This window comes from Scatophagus argus, chromosome 16, assembly GCF_020382885.2.
Source record: "Scatophagus argus isolate fScaArg1 chromosome 16, fScaArg1.pri, whole genome shotgun sequence".
Classification (NCBI taxonomy): Eukaryota; Metazoa; Chordata; class Actinopteri; family Scatophagidae; genus Scatophagus; species Scatophagus argus.
In genome coordinates this window covers 19,620,128-19,636,441 of record NC_058508.1, presented here as the reverse complement: position 1 = coordinate 19,636,441, position 16,314 = coordinate 19,620,128, and positions in this window count along the sequence as shown.

The window sequence follows — 16,314 nt, the reverse complement described above, 5'->3', positions numbered from 1 at the left end:
TCTAAATCTTCACCCACTTCTCCAGAGGCTGCAGCGCTCTGCACGTATCTGTCTTTGTGCTTTTTCACCTGGGGAGATGAAAATGAACTTGTGGCACAGTATGTGACTTCAGTGCTTCATTTTGGAACAACGTTTGAAATGTTCCAATGTGTTCACCTTGTTGACTCAAAGCACTCAGGCCTGAAATAACTGCAATCAGTTGAGTAATTCTGGAAAAACAAAATCACACAAAAATGCCTTTCTTTTCCATCTGGTTGTCGGTGTAACCTGTGATTTCTAACTTAATGAGAGAGCTATGAAAGCAAGTGACATTTTGTGTAGATGGAAAGCAAACACCAGTAGTTCACACATTGAGATTAGAATGAAAATACAAAATAAATTAATGAATGACTCAGAAAACAAACCTTTTTAACTTTTAAGGGGTGACTTGTAAAACATGGTCAGACTTCTAAGGTGGGACTAGATGAGGACGAGTGGTGGTGAGAAGACTCAACGGGTGGGAGCACATAAGGGAGGTGAAGAGACATCACAGTGGCTGGAAATCCTTCTGCAAATCAGGGCCTTTCAAATGCTTTTTTTTCGTAATTTTTGTAATATTATAATACTGTTAAATCAGAAGAATAAAATCCATTAAAATGAAGACTTTTTGTTGTCGTGACTGATTAAAATCGACAAATCTACATCCATGCTAGTGGTCCAGTGAGGCTGCGCTTTAGTGCGCTGCTTCATGAGCTAAATGCTAACATCAGCAAGCGAATACGCTGATGGTTAGCAGGTATGCATTTGCTATGTTCACCATTTTAGTTTAGCATGTTAGCATTTGCTAATTAGCAGTAAACACAAAGTGCAGCTGAGGCTGATGGGAGTGTCTTTAGTAAATATAAGTTAAATGAAAATGATAGTGTATAAAAATGTCTCCCAAATTCTTTGGGAATCCATCCAAATTTTGTCAGTTGTGGTAGGCCACAATCCACACATCAAAACAAACTGTTCTAGTTATGAGGACAGCTGTGATTTGTTTTTCCATGTCTGAGAGATGTTGATTTACTTCTCTAATACAGTAAAAGAGAAAATTGATATTCTTTGGACGTTTGGTATTTTGATGCCTCACATTGAGGCTCTATGGCCACTGTCCAGTCGATTACTGCTGGCTGTGGAGCTTTCCTAATCACCAAACCAGTCAACACCGAGGGTCAGCGTTTGACAGACAGCTACAGGGTTCAGAGTTCAAATGGCTTCATGGTGGTGAATTCTCTGAGGACGCAGGCTGAGCACAACCGTGGAGCCAATCTGACCTGCATCTTTACCCTCCCTCCTCCTGATCTCTGACCCCTCTGTTGAGTCCATCTCTTTGCTGCCACACTGCAAAGGTAACATTGAAAAAATAATGAGGGAAAATAATGTGGGGCGAGGCGCAAGGCGATTGCTGCTGCTGCAAATTGTGTTCTAAAGGTCAAGCCAAAGGTCAGGCAGTAGAGAAACGGGCCGAGTGCAGAAATCCTGCACTGTGAAGTCCTCAAGAAAGCATCTCCACAGCGCCTGTGTGAATTTGAAACTTCTGCCGTGGGACACCCACACACAGGCACAGATGTCTTGATTGCTTAGAAATGTTGTTTCCTTGAAAAACAAACAAACATATTATTCAAGTTGAATTCAAGGGATTTTCTGTCATTGCTGTGCACAATATGGCAGCTGTGATCTTCTCTTCTACATATGAACATGAAATGTACATAAAGCTTATGCAACCTTTGCCAAGCGCAGTCTGTCAGCAGCAGTCCTGTGGTATCTTCTCAAGTGTTTTTTTTTCTCAAGTATTTTATCAGTTCCCCCCGCGACGATTATGCAGACATACAGTTGACATTTAGCTGGTTGAAATTACTGCTTTTTATGGGAACCATCACAGAAAATCATCTCTAGCATTTTCTTTTTTTCCTTCTGCAACTTTCTTTCCTCCACAGAGGCAACACTCCTGACTGCGTACTTATGTTAAGTTCACTCTTTGTGTTACCAAACAGTGATGGATCACCTTCAGAGTCGTGATGTTCTGACCCTCTGGTGAATGCAGATCCAGTATTCACTCCTTTTTGTTCTGTTTGGTTCCATTATGTTCACTAGTTATCTGATGTTGTGTGTCTGCTGTCAGACACTGGATGAGTAGTGGGTTTATGATGAGCGTGTTAGCTGTTGCAGTCCTCTCTCTATGTATATGTATATTTTTAATTTTTAATTCTGTAGTTTCTTTTTTTTAAAATCTCATTTATGAATTTTACATATTGAATGTTTGTATTTGTTTTTAATCAACCTGTTGGAAGATCCGTATGTGTCCAAATTTATAATTTAAAAATAAATGTAAAAAAAATGAATAAATAAAAATTTAGAAACAACGTAACATCCGACTGCAACACAATTTCTGCTGAAGGGTTTCAGTTAGCTGATACCTCATGCATTGGAGGTGGGTGTTGACATGCCTTTAAACGATCATATGCTGTTGCCCTGACTGGAGAAATGACACATTTAAAAACTTGTGGATGCACAAGAGTTCTCGTGTTATCACTGTTGTCTCCTCCACTTTTCTGCTGCTCTCATCACTGAACACTAAAACATTATCTGACCAAACTTGCTTTTTGACCTTTTTACTCTACAAATTTTTGTAAGCATCTGCTGCCAACTGTATTAAACATCTGTTGTCTCATGTAAACTCACAGTACTGAAAAGCTGAGCGTCTGCAGTGGCCACATGATAGACGCACCCTCTGCAGTTTATTATGTGGTGATGAGCAGAAACAAACTCAACCCAGGAGAGAAAAAACAACATACACAATGACAGCCATCGTCCACTTTCTGTCTCTGTGTCTGTAATGCCATAGTTACCTTTCGATTGCCTCCCTATTTTCGCTCAGTCAGGCATGTGCGCAGACATAAACACTCACAGATGCCTTACTGATGGAATAAACTGCTTTCCCTCCCCTGCTGTGAGCTGTGTTGAGTAATGAGTGAAAGCCTTTCTGCCTGTGATTCTCACAGAGAGGGTGTCTCTCTTTTTCTTGCCATTTGTTGTTCAGCTCAGAGCTGATCTCCTCTCGTTCCTGCTGGGTTTCACCCCTGCTTTCTTCTTCTTCTTCTTCTTCCTTTTTGCCTCCTCATTTCTCCTTCAAGAGTTTTTCAGTTTCACTGTCATGAAGCCCAGACGTGGACACACAGCCAGCTGAGGGGGGCGGCGTCACAAAAGCTTTATTTCAGCAAAGCCACGTTGATCCTTGAGCTTGCTCACTCAGGGTGACAAAGTGCCATTTGCAGCAGATGCACAAAAAGGTCATGGTTGTCGATGTATTTTTGCATGAGGGATTGAGTAAGGACGCAGCAATTTAACAGCCGTTTCAACAGGAATACCACAGAAATTAATCATCACCGATATCTCAGGGACAGAGAAGCCGTGCGAGTATGCTTTATGTGGTGTTTCAGGGCATGCATCACCCTCTTTGGAGCCGATTCAGCACTGGGCTGACTGGCTGGTTAGAGCTTGTCTCATAAATACAAGGTCTCAGGTTTGATCCCTGAAACAACGAGTGTGCCTTGTCAAAGCGTCCTTGAGCAGGACAGTGAACTCCTCAGGACAGACTGTCAACGACTGTCTGACATGAAAAAGGGGAAGTTAAAGAGTAACGTTTAATGTGTCATTATTTCCTCTGTGCTTTACTGGGATGGAAAAACAAAAGGAATGGTAACAAAAACTAGCAGACGTGCCTGATCCGAGCTCCCATCATCCTTGGCATCTGTGTTTTGATGAAATCTGTTTTTTTTTCTTTTTTGCATCCATGCTAGGAAAGCAGGTCAAAATTTAAATAGCTGAAAATAGAACATCTGGCTGGGCCTTGTCAGTCAGCAGTGCGTAATGAAATATGGAAATTGGGGCGCTCTTCAAAGAGATGCGGGCCTCTCGGTGCTGTCCTGGGTCTCCAGCAGGCCCCTCAACAGCCCCGGTGGAGCCCCGCCCCTCTGAAACGTGTGCTACATTTCCAGGTGCTGCCGCCACAGCCCAGTCCACCGCCGGTGCCAGCTCGTTAGCGCTCACAGCCTGGTGGAGCTGGCAGCTGGCATCATTAAACTTCAAACCTGCTTTCGACCCGGGGTGCCGCCGCGGGGAGAGACCGCCCGCTCGTCCGCCTGCCAACAGCTGATTAGAGCCACACTGACTCCAGCAACCAGACTCCATCCACACACTATCCAAACAGCATATCCACACACCACCAACCGCACCACAAACTATCCAAACAGAATCCAGACATCAAAACAGCCTCTCAGGACAAACTAGTGACCACAACACCAGCCTGTCCCCCAGGCCTCCAGACCTCATCTCCCGGACTGAATGAGTGAATTTACATGTGCACAAGCATCCTGGTCACAATCAGTGTTTCGGAGTATGTGCATGTAAACATCAAATACTGTTTTTAGACACTCATGCAAGGCTGGCTTATCCTGCTTTTGAGAATCCTGGATATGCTGCCTGGGGGATACTATGGCATATGAAGACCTGATCCAAGTTTCTGAACACTCTATGTTGATCTGGTGACTGAGATGATGACAAATCAAGGCATAGCTGCACACACATGATCAGAAACCTGGATGCTGTCAGACAGGGAGATGAATAACCAGGTGTCCAATGTTCCATGTAAACGCCACATCCAGAATAAAATCAAAGCCAGGATAAGGCTCAAAATCAGGACACTGATGAGCTTGTAAACCCACTCAGTGAGAACAATTTTAACTTAATAGTTTTGATCCGTACAAAGAAGAGTAAAAATTAATTTTGGAGCAGCGTATAAAAATCATTCCAAACTCAGATTAAGGTGCAAAGAAGACATGTTTGGGCTGAAGGGAAGCGAAATTGCCTCATAAGTAAAAGCTTTTAAATTCCTGTTGTGCAACGGTAACGAAAACAGTCACATTGACGCAACCACCAATGTTTAATGGCTTATAAACTTTCAACACGCTCATTAAAAATCTTTTCCTGCATGGAGTCTACCTCAACACTCCTGTGCGTGTCACAGTACTTTTAGTCGGGATTAGCAAAGTTTTGTCCTGGCCAAGTGCATTTAAGCACTACTTTGCCATTTTTGGAATTACGCCTATTCGCCCTCTTACTGAATTCAATTAGCTCAGCACAAAGTCAGGAAACAGAGGAAAACAGCCCATCCTGGCTCTCTTCAAAGGTTACAAAATTCACCTAGCAGCACTGCTAAGCTTGCTAATTAATATGTTATGTCTTGTTTGTTTAGTCTTTGTGAAAACTAAGGTGAAAAAATGGGATGTGGTGGTTTTAATGGGGGTCTCACACATGTGCCAGACATTCCCTGACCGGGGAGCAGTTAGTCACTGTTGTCACTGCTGACAAGCTTTTGGGGCCGAGAAATGTCTCCTTCCCCTCTCTGTACCTGTTATCAGTTTCCTCTGTTTCTGTCCCAGTGCTAAGCTAAGCTGACCAGCTGCTTGGTGTAGCCTTAGATGTAACAAACAGATTGCTCTTCTCACCAAATCCTTGGACAGAAAGCTAATAAGTTAGATTTCTGAAATGAAGTACTGACATTTTGGGATTTCTGAATCCTTTTTTTCCTGAAAACTGAATTGATAAAAAATAGGTTGGTGTCATGGTTGAAGTGTGCATTTGCTTTTTTTCCTGTTTTATTTTGTAGTTTTTCTCAGCCCGTGTCTGGTTTAGCTTTTCATTTCCTGTCTTTGTCTGTTTTTCCCTCCTTTTTGATTGCCTGCCCCTCCCTGATGGTTTTCACCTGTGTTGAGTCCCCTTTGTCTTTATATACCTGTGCTCTCCTTGTGTGTTTTTGTCAGTTTGTTTGTGTTTCCTGCCTGTAGTGTGTTCAGATTTCTAACTTCTCTGCTGTCTCTGAATTCTGTGTCTCTCAAAGTTCCCTGTGTTCTGTGTATTCCGCCTCCCCAGAGTTTCCAGTGTTGCTTTTGGTTTCTGGATCTTCGTCATTTGGATTATTCTTTGTTTGGACCTTTTTTCTTGGACTCCCAGCCGCTTTTGTTTGCCTTCTTCTGTTCTTGGGTTTATTTAAAGTTTCTTCTTCCCCGTGTTAGTGTCTGCATATCGAGTCCTCCATTTAGTGTCTTGGAATTGTATACAAGAACTTCTTCCATGATTTGGTTGTATTTTGGCTTCCACCTGCTGATCACTTTGACCCACATCACTCCTTAACAATTTCATCCAACATTATCCATGTCACTCTACTGCTTTTTCAGAATGTCCCATTTAGGGGCATTAGTTCACAAAAACATATCATTTTTAACCCAAACTTATTGTTTTTGACTTCATATTGGCAACAAAGTGGAACAGCAACAACCGACTGACAAAATGTTGTTGTTTTTCTTTGTGATTGTGATAAAACATTAGATATAACCCACCACATGTACTCAGCTCAGAGGAGACGTGTTCCCTGAATGCTCTCTTGATATGATTTTCTTTGCAGATATTGCCTCCAAATGGGTTGTTGGCCGTTCCTGCTCATTCTTTGTCTCCCATTCAAATGATAAAACAAGATTTAATTTGCACTCAATCAGGCTCAGGTATGGCAAAGCGCCCATATCTAGCCAAACCCCAGTGACGCAGATGAACACCGGTCCCACCGGAGCCACAAACTGGTTCGAGCTACGTTATCATCCCTTTGTTTCCTCACGTCTGTTCTTTTTTCTTCTCCACGGCTGAGAAAAAGCAGAGACTTGGTAATTTCCACTGTGACTGAGTCATGAATGATAATGGCTTGATTATTTGGTGAAAATTGGTCTCTTTAGATTCATTTCATGTTTGGTGATAATTGAGAAGCTTTGTCGGTCTAGATAATACCAAACTGCTCGACTGTCTGCCTTAACGTATCCCTCAGTCTTCATATTTTCTGAATTCTTTGAGCCAGTAAAGCTCATTTCATTTTTTGTGCAGTGTGAAAATCCCCAGATCATTTCCTTTAAATCAATGTGTTACAATACAGTAAGGCTTTAAAAGAAACTTATAAACCTAAGTCCGTAAGCTCCTGTGAATAAAGGCCGACCTCCCTGGATACCCTGCAGTTCATCAGAAAGCTGTCAAGGAATCCTGGCTCTTCTTTTGGGGTCAGGGTCCTCTTTGTCGTTCTTCAGAGGAGAAGGGGGCCACCGTCTCTTCCTTGCAGCCAAATACCACATATAAGAGTTGTTATTTAAATATCGATAACTACCTTAACTACCTTGGGATTTGGTCTTATTTCTCGATCGCTGCAGGAAGCTTTTGCTACAACCATATAACTTTCTTCCTGAATGGCAGAGAATCCATTAATGTGCTGTAATGGCACCTCTGGGAGCAGCTGCTGGACAGAGAAACAGCCCAGTTATGCTGCTTTTGGAGAGAGAACAACCAGAAATATCAACGCTGATTGTGGTAAAACCCAAGCAGGAAAGAATTTATTAATCTGCAGAGAGATAATAGAGAAACAGATAAAAAGGTCTGAATGAACTGCTGGTGCAGTGTTGTGAATTTTCTCCTTTCTCTTTTATTTAGACCAGCTCCCCTTAATGAGAGCCGTGTGTATTGTTAAAAAACGAATGTGCAGGAGGTTAATGGGAGGTCCAGTAGAACAATTGGTGTGGGTGGCTCACTCCTTTAAAGATCCCTAATGAGCTCTCGGTTTCTTCTGAGACCTCATGCACTGATTTATCACATAGCCAGTGACATAAAGGTCAAAGAACCATCCTGTGATGGACTTCGGTACTTTGGGGTTTTGACACAACCCTTTGACCTCCACAGCTCATCAGTGCCTATCATGCTGTCACGCAGTCCATGTGCATCGCCGCACATCCAAAGCATCCCTCAGGGACAATACAGCTTCGCATCAGTATGTACAACATATCCCATCTGGCACCTTTCATTCACCCTCTCTTTCAGTCTCAATGAAAAACGAGCCCCTTACAGGAAGGCTTGAGTCTTGATCATTTCAAAGCTGGCATTGCTGAGAGACCGTGAAAGGGCATGTGTTGTCTGGATAAAGTAATGCCTCCATTCTGCCAGGACTTCAAAGCAAAGATGTAGTTGTCGCACGCATCCACGGGGAGGTAGCAGAGCGTTTGGAGTACAAATAGGCTATGGGGCGACCCCTGTGTGTAAGCAATTGACCCTTGCTGCGGTTGAGGGCCGGGTGCCATCCCCATGTTCCCCTGGCTCGTTGTCTTCAGGCTCGGGGAAGGAGAAAGCTGGACAGACAGAAGAAGCACCGCTGGGACTGGAGCAGAACCTTCGGACTCCATCTGTCGCTTTCTCCACGGTAGAGAGGAGGGAGACGGGGAGAGCCAGAGACAGGTGGGCCCACCCCTCACCAGCTGGCACTGCGACCAGCATCTGCCCAAAGCCGAGGAAACTTTCCTTTCTCCTCCCTGTCACTGCTCAGACAGCTCACAGCCTCTCTTCCTTTCCTCTCTCCAAGTCTTTTAGGTCATTTTGTGGTGCAACCCAGTAAAATGAACAGTACTTTCAGTTTCAGCCCACTCTGATCAATGATTTTCCTTGTGTTGTTCTGCTTCAGTCTACAGTTCTCACAATTCAATACTAAATCTATCACAGCACAAATGAAGCGTAGGGAGCCTGCAGAGGAATGCAAACAGAAGACAAGTTAGGACAGGACACTGTATATTTAGTAGGTAGGGGAGGTAGGCACAGGCAGAAAACATTACTGTTTTAGAGTTTATAGATGTGTCAGAGTTGGATCGTGGACTGGAGTGTGGGAACCTTCACGACCTTGTACCAAGGTCCTGTTCTTTCTCGAAGGTAAACAGAGGTCGCCAGCCTTTCACTGCTGTCACAGCAAATGGTTGCTGCCTTGGGGCCCCTCCAAAAGCTTGTCTCATTTCATGCACTGACTTTTCTGTTTCTGTGCGTTTCCCATATTTTGTAAAGATTTCTAAGATATTTCTTAAAAATCATTTTATTCACAGCAAGTAGTTGATGCAAAATATCTGAACTTGCAGACAAAATACTAGAAACATTTATTGAACTTTGACAAATGACAAAGACAAATGATTTAGAAGAAGCAAACACAGTTTTGTAAAATTAACTGACAAAATGTCTCCAGATCTTGTTTTATTGACTTTGAAAGACAATATTAAAGATAACTCAAGGTGTTTCCATCGCAATCCTTGTTTTTCCAGCTTCTTTTGATTTTCCCATTATTTGCTAACATGAGTTTTCCAGAGCAGCAGGTCTGCACAAAGCCCTCCAATGCACACACAATGTCACGAGAGGACCACACAGCATCACGTCATCCAGCCCTGGAATGTGCTGCATATCACAGTGAGCCTGGCCTATAGGGGGCGGTATAACCTCTTTGAACATGTCCCTGAAACAAAGCAGTCCCACAGTGGCCTTCTGACACATTTTCAACGCTAACACTGGACACACACACTCACTGGACTCAGAATCTATTATTTTGCCTCTGAATGACATGAGGCACACTGTGCTGCCGCCGTCGTGACAGACTGCGAATACTGTGATGGTGGAGTGAAGTGATGTGATGGCAGCCCCTCCTCTACTCTCCTGCCTAATTCTGCTACATCTCTGGTGGACCAGGCTAATTTAGTTGAAAATTGATACAAGGATGGGGATAAAATGTTAAGCAAGACGATCCAGCAAGTCTGATTAGGCTGCATGTAGCCAATTAGGCCTACTGGCTCCCATCTGAAGTCGAGCGAGCAGCAACCCGCAGGCACATTAGCCTACTGCAGAGCTTTTTGTCTGTCCCATAACACAATTATACCCACACTGTAACATTTAATCAGATTCAAGTCAGTTTTAACGTTCTTTTAAAGTGCAGACAAACAATAAAACCAAAAGGGCAAAACGCGGTTTGCAGATCTATAATCTGAGCGACCATCACAACACAGGAGTAATTGATGGTGCCGCTTGATGTCTCACAGTACTTGCGGACGCTGATTTATGTACTGAAGTGCAAACATGAAACGGTTCAGGTGCAGCGAAGACTCTTTTAGAGCTCCATAAACTCAATTATTGACTTATGTGAGGTTCAAAGGTCCAATGTGAAACAGGAGATTGACGGACTGAACTGAATTTTCTTGCTTACGCTGCTCTCACACCATACTTTTAAACATTTAAAAACAGAACTAATCACAAGAGGATCTGATGATTTGCATTGAAATCCAGCTTATTATTATTGCTGAACTCAGAGTCAACATGACATTTTCTTCTTGACAGTTTTATTCTGAAGGTTTCATTTTTGTTTGTTTGTTTGTTTTTTTGTGTCTTTACCACCGTGGTGCTGGTAAGTATCATCCCTTGAGTTTTATTCCCCTCAAAAAAAAAAGAAAAAAAAAAGAGGGATCCAATTTAAAAGCTTGCTCCATTTTTCCTGTAATCTTTGAATGAGTTTTAAAAGGGAACAGCAGTTGGTGGACGGCTTACCTAAAATAACATGCAAATGACGTCCTATATATTTATTGCTTTCATAACATCACGTGAAATGCAAACTTTCCCCCACAAAGCAGTTTGAAAAAGCAAATGCTTAACTTTTTTCATTTGAAATCAAGACACTGTGCACTTTGTCATTTGTGCCATTGTTATGTGCAAATGTAACTTCATCATCTGAAAACATCAACGGTCACGTAAAGAGGCGAACGCGTGATCAGAGTCAAAATAATATTGCTTCTGTTTTGTTTTTGTCAGCATATTAGCTCCAGTGCCGCGTACTGTTTGTCCCCACCACCTGCTGGGTTTAATATCGGCCCTCCGTGGACCCCAGTGTCCATCTATTCCCCGTGATTGGCCTTAATACATGTGCAGTTAGGTTCTGTTTGATGACCCAGGTTATTTGTTGACAAAGCCTTGAAATGTTCTTTTATGAAATACATTAAGCTGCGATAAGATGGTTTCCTTCCCTGGTGACTCAAAGCCTACCCAGAGGGACCAGAAGGCACCTTTTAATATGCAGTTCTCATGTGTACACATCTCTTCATAAATACCTCATTGCTTATTGCTGTTTGCTGTAATACTCAGTGGTGTAATAAAACTATAAACTAGATTTATAGCCAAATAAGGAAAATTAAACATTTGTCTGGGAGAAAAAGTGAAAAAGCGGGAGGAAAACATGCACATCGCGGCGTGTGTCGAGAGATGCATCAGTCGCTTTGAAATGAATGGCTGCAAAACATTCAGATTGTTTTGTTCACCCTCACAATTAACCAAAGGGTTTTCGAAAGCCTTGGATAATGTTCACAGCGGTAATAAATTACATGTGACAGGCTCCCACCTCCCACATTAAATGAGGTGGAAATATGTATTTGAAGGTGTGATAGCACACCACCATGAGCACATGATAATATTACAGATGCTCTGAAGCATCAGATTTCTCCTGCAGGTTACCGCAAGCACGGAAAGAGCAAATTACATGAAGCAAAAATAGTCTGACTAATAGAATGTGATGTGTACCTCCAAAACCTGAGAGTATTTCACATGTGACTGATGTGTGATGTAAACAGGCTTTATTGAGAGACAATAACTGATGTTTCCAGCAAAGGAAGATTCATATGGACTTCAACTCCTGTGACAGAAAGTTTTGGGTGAAATATTACGTGAAACATTTGTGTAGACTGCTTAAATAAGGTACATATAAGTCAAATGCGTATATTACAATCCGTATTATTAACTGATTTCTTGGTCAGACATTCTAGACAGACAACGCATATTTCACTGATAGATTTCACTGATTGCAATAGTTAATCAAAAGAGCGTCTTAACATCTGGTTTAAAAGCTTAAACTTTATATTTGCTAAGTTTGCTAAATCTACGTTTAAAAAGCATATCCATTAAAAATATAGCACGGTAATGTGAGCTGAATGCAGCCCGTTTAAACCAGTCTCACACTTGCTGTCATTGCACTGTCCTGTCATATTTGCACTGTACTGAGACAAATGTCCCAAATCTCCCTCTTTCACACTTTTATAAGAGGTCTAATCCCATTGCTGGTTATTGCCTTCATTTGTCTCCGGTATCATCATTACTGGAGGTGATTGGCAGTCTCTTGAGATGCTTTTTGGCGTCCGCGCTCTTAGCTTGAACTGTGCGAGCCAGGCGTGATGGAGGCGCCTCTTGGCACCACGTAGTGCCTATCCTCAGATCATCTGTTATCTCTGACTGAACATATTGGATTATTGATTCGGGGGGAGGGAATGTGTTTTTGTAGGTGTTCAAAAGAACAACATTTGCCTGTGGAAGCCTGTCGTGCTTGCCGTAGCCCAGCCGTGACCCACTAAAATGCACAGTGGAAGGAAACATAATAAGCCTAATTCTCTTTGTTCGCTGACATTTGACAGACTCCAGACTGCAGCTGTCCGTGGTGCTGAATCTGATATTCCTTCATATCAGGCTGAAAGCAGCAAGGAGAAAATATACTCCAGGTTTAGCCCTAACAGAGCTCTCCATTACTCTTCACTCCTGTAACACTGTTGGACTCATGAAGGATGGTTTAAAGAAACAATCCGGAGCTATCTTTTTCCTTCTGTGAATTCATCCCTCAACAGTGCAGTTTGAAACCCCCTTACACAGTTTAGACTGAGTTTCACATTAGTAGCAGCTAATGTGGCCTCAAGCCAATAGCCTCAAGCAGAGCTGAGGAGCAGGACACAGAAGTCTGAGGTGATCACATCTTTTTAACTCCAAGTACTGTGTCTGACCAGCAGGCTTCAGCCCCAACTGACTCCCAATTTATCAGAATTGGGTTTTTGTTTTTTTTGTTGCTCCATCCAGAGCCCCAAACGGCTTTAACGTTTTTCTCTTCATATGTGCTGTCGTACACCTCAAGACTTGTAAACAGCCTTCAGTGTGTGAACGTACATGCAGTGAAGCTCCTTCATTTCAGTCCTAAACGCATTAAGCTCTTGTGTAATCGACTCAGGGATAATTTTCCCCACACAAAGCTCTTGTTTTCAGCTACGCTGAAGACAAGAGGTGGTGGGAAATTAAAAAACACACATATACAAACACACACTATAAGCTTCACCATCTGGGAGTAGGATTAATTTCTGGACTGTTACTCAACCTACACAAACATGGGCATCCCTCACACCAAATGTGTGAAGGTGTGTGCCCACAAAGGGGTAAACTGAATGGGTGAAACAGAAGAAATAAGGTTTAATACAGTATGTAGCTAACTTTGATGGTTTCTCAGGAGAATCAGTGAAATAGGACAGCCTGAAGATCAGCAGAAGGAGAGAGGAGGAGTCTGTCAACAGCGAGAGAGCAAAGTGAAAATACGTGGCAATGAATTTCATTGATGTTTCTCCTGCCTTTATGTGTGTTTTTGTGTGTGTGTGTGTGTGTGAAAGAGCGGGAGAGTGAGAAAGATTGACCAGAGACACGAGTCCGCACTGCTGCCAAGTCGCATTAATTGTATATCAGTAACTGGCTGTTACTCCTCCAATCTGCACTCTGCAGTCTCGATGCTGCTTCAAATAACACCGCAATCAAAAAGGATTTGGAGAGAGACAGTCGGACATGTTTACCAACTTTATCTTTATTTGGATGCACATCCTTGCAATTACTGTGTTGTTACTGTGCTGTGGGTACAGGTGATGCCCACCACTCATTTCCTCTTCAAGTCAGTTTCACTTGGGCTGGACAGTAAGTGTAAAATGCGTAATTTCCTACACTCTAGAGTCTTTGCCCTAACCAGACGCTGGATGATTGAAAGACTTAATGTATATTCATGAACTGGGAATAGGTTGAATCACTTTTATGTTATATCATTTCTGCTGCTGATTGATATAATCAGGCATTAAAATTATTGCTGATAATTGGGGGATGGAGAACGAAGAGAAGATGAGTGTTTATTTCTGTGACGTCGTTGCCAAGTATTCCTCTAAACAAAGCTTATTTTTTCCTCTCAGATGGGTGAGACTGAACTTCGAACTTGTTTCTGTCTGCACTTTCCCACATTGGCTTGCTCTCACTGTTAGCCGGCGACGCACTGGAACAATGAGGATCAAAGTGTGTCTGCCTGCGAAATTCTCTGCTCTCTCATTTGGGCCTCCTTCCTCTGTTGTACTTTTTGGCTCTACTGTCTCTTTTGTATATGCACACACTTACACCGACTGTATTAGCTGGCAGCATCCTGTCTGCAAGCAGGTGAAGAGCTGGGGACCTGCTCCTACTGTCCCCAGCTGTCTATATGAATTAGTAACACACAGCGCCGCTAAGGTTTGCAGATCACAGTCTCAGGCATGGGAACATCTGTGCACATCTGAGTACATCAGTGTGAGTCTGAGAGTCCTTGAACCTATCGGGAAATTTGCCCTAAGGACTCTTGCGACTGTCAAACAACCTGCAGGGGCGCTTGCCAGTTTAACCTACAGGAAGGAGCAACATGTCCTTTTGTTTACTTGCCCTGACTGCTGCCATATGCAGCGGAAAGCGGAGACAGTCGTCCAACGCTCAGGTGAAAGCGTCGAGCTTCTTGTATTGACAAAGCCCTCGTCGTCATCCATCCACCACCTCAGATCAGCCGTCACTTCACCCCGGAGCTCTGCCTCGGTTTCTGCTCACCACTTCTTAGGCGATCCCTTCATCTCAGTTTTCTATTTTAGTTTCCATCTGTTTGTTTATCTCGCTTCCCTCACAGCCCCCTTTTTTCTCCTGCCGGCAAACAGAAGCATTGCCAAGAACAGCTCTGCTGGCCTGCTTAGAATTTACATATGTAAATGAGAGCCAATGTTGCTCGTAAATCTGCAATTAAGCAAACAGCTGAAGCTTACAAACAACGTCGGTCCCCATTACTTTACCAATAATAGAGTTTCTTGTGCACTGATTTATATTGCCAACCCCATTACCTTCTTTCTCCTGCCTTTATACAATTGGTTGAAGATAATGTCTTGGACCACACTCAAGGTCTTTGATTAGTGGAGCAGCACAATGTGCTCAGGAAGAGAAGAAGCTCCATCTTCTTTCCCCAAATATGCATGGAAGCAAAGCACGAGCTTGCCTTACTTTTTATACTTTTACCGTTAGGAGAGCTCATCAGCATTTGTTCATCAAAGCACTGTAATTCCATTTACATACTGTACTCTCCAAAGAAAACAGCCGTTTTAATGAGGTGCAGAGGGCAGAAGTCATGACCAAGACTTGGAGTTTATACCATCAAACATCATATCCTGCACACCAGTCAACATTATGCACAACAGATTCAGGCCATCATGTGTGAACAGTCTTGACATACAACATCAGCATGTAAGATTCCTTTAAACCAGCGTGGAGGAAACTCTTGCTGAATGTTAGTTCTCGTTTTAGTCGGAAAACTCAGTAGAAAAATATTCAGCTTTTGTCATCTGCTGCCAGCCTGATAAAATGTTGGCACTGCGTATTTCTGCAATCAATTGACACATTAAATTTGTATGTTTCATGTGTACTATAAGAACATTTCTTTAATTTGTATAATATTCCATTCAGCTTACGTGTATATGAGCTAACTTATCAGGAGGAGAAGGGGATGGTGCTAACGTGACACCCAGAGGCAGCTGAGACTCGTGTTTGGTGACTGTCAGGACACACGGTTTGCAGAAACAAGCAACGAGCTGAAAGACCCTAAAAACTGCAGACGCATCCCGCACTGTGAGATCAACAGTAAACTAAATATTCTTTCATGTTTTTGTTAAAGCTGTATAAATGTTCTGTGATAGAGCTTTAATTTATTTTGTTGCTGAAGGAATTTTCAGGTTGATTGGTTGCAGTCACTTTGAACTTTTAATTTTGTGACTTCCAGCTTCCAGCTCACAACCAAACACAGAAAAACACTGAGAACCATTAGACCGTGTTTAATACTGCTGTCTTTGAAACAGATAATGTGATGTTGACTGGCATTTCGGTGGAAATCATGTGCTGTTTTAACAAGTGTTGAAATAAACCTCAACAAACAACTCAGCTGCTACTAAAGGATGCTGTCATTATGGGGATGTTAGAACATGTGTATATCCAAAGGTTCTCCGATTTCTTGTTTTTGACTTGATTTGGATTTCCACAAAACTTTTCCCATGTAGAAAGTTGGACTTTCTGACTTTCCTCCGGATGCAGCATTTGATATGGTGTCTTGGGCCAAGTGGAGATAAGCAGGTCGGTCTTGTTACTGCATCCTGGTAGTCCCAGAACTTTATCTGCAGAGATTTGAGGTCACTGTGACCCGCCCCATGTGTGAGGTGAGTGAAGGTTGTCCAATATCACCTCCCCTCTGGATGATTCTTCTGCAAAGGGAATCAGGGAGGGATTCAAAGTCCTTTTGCT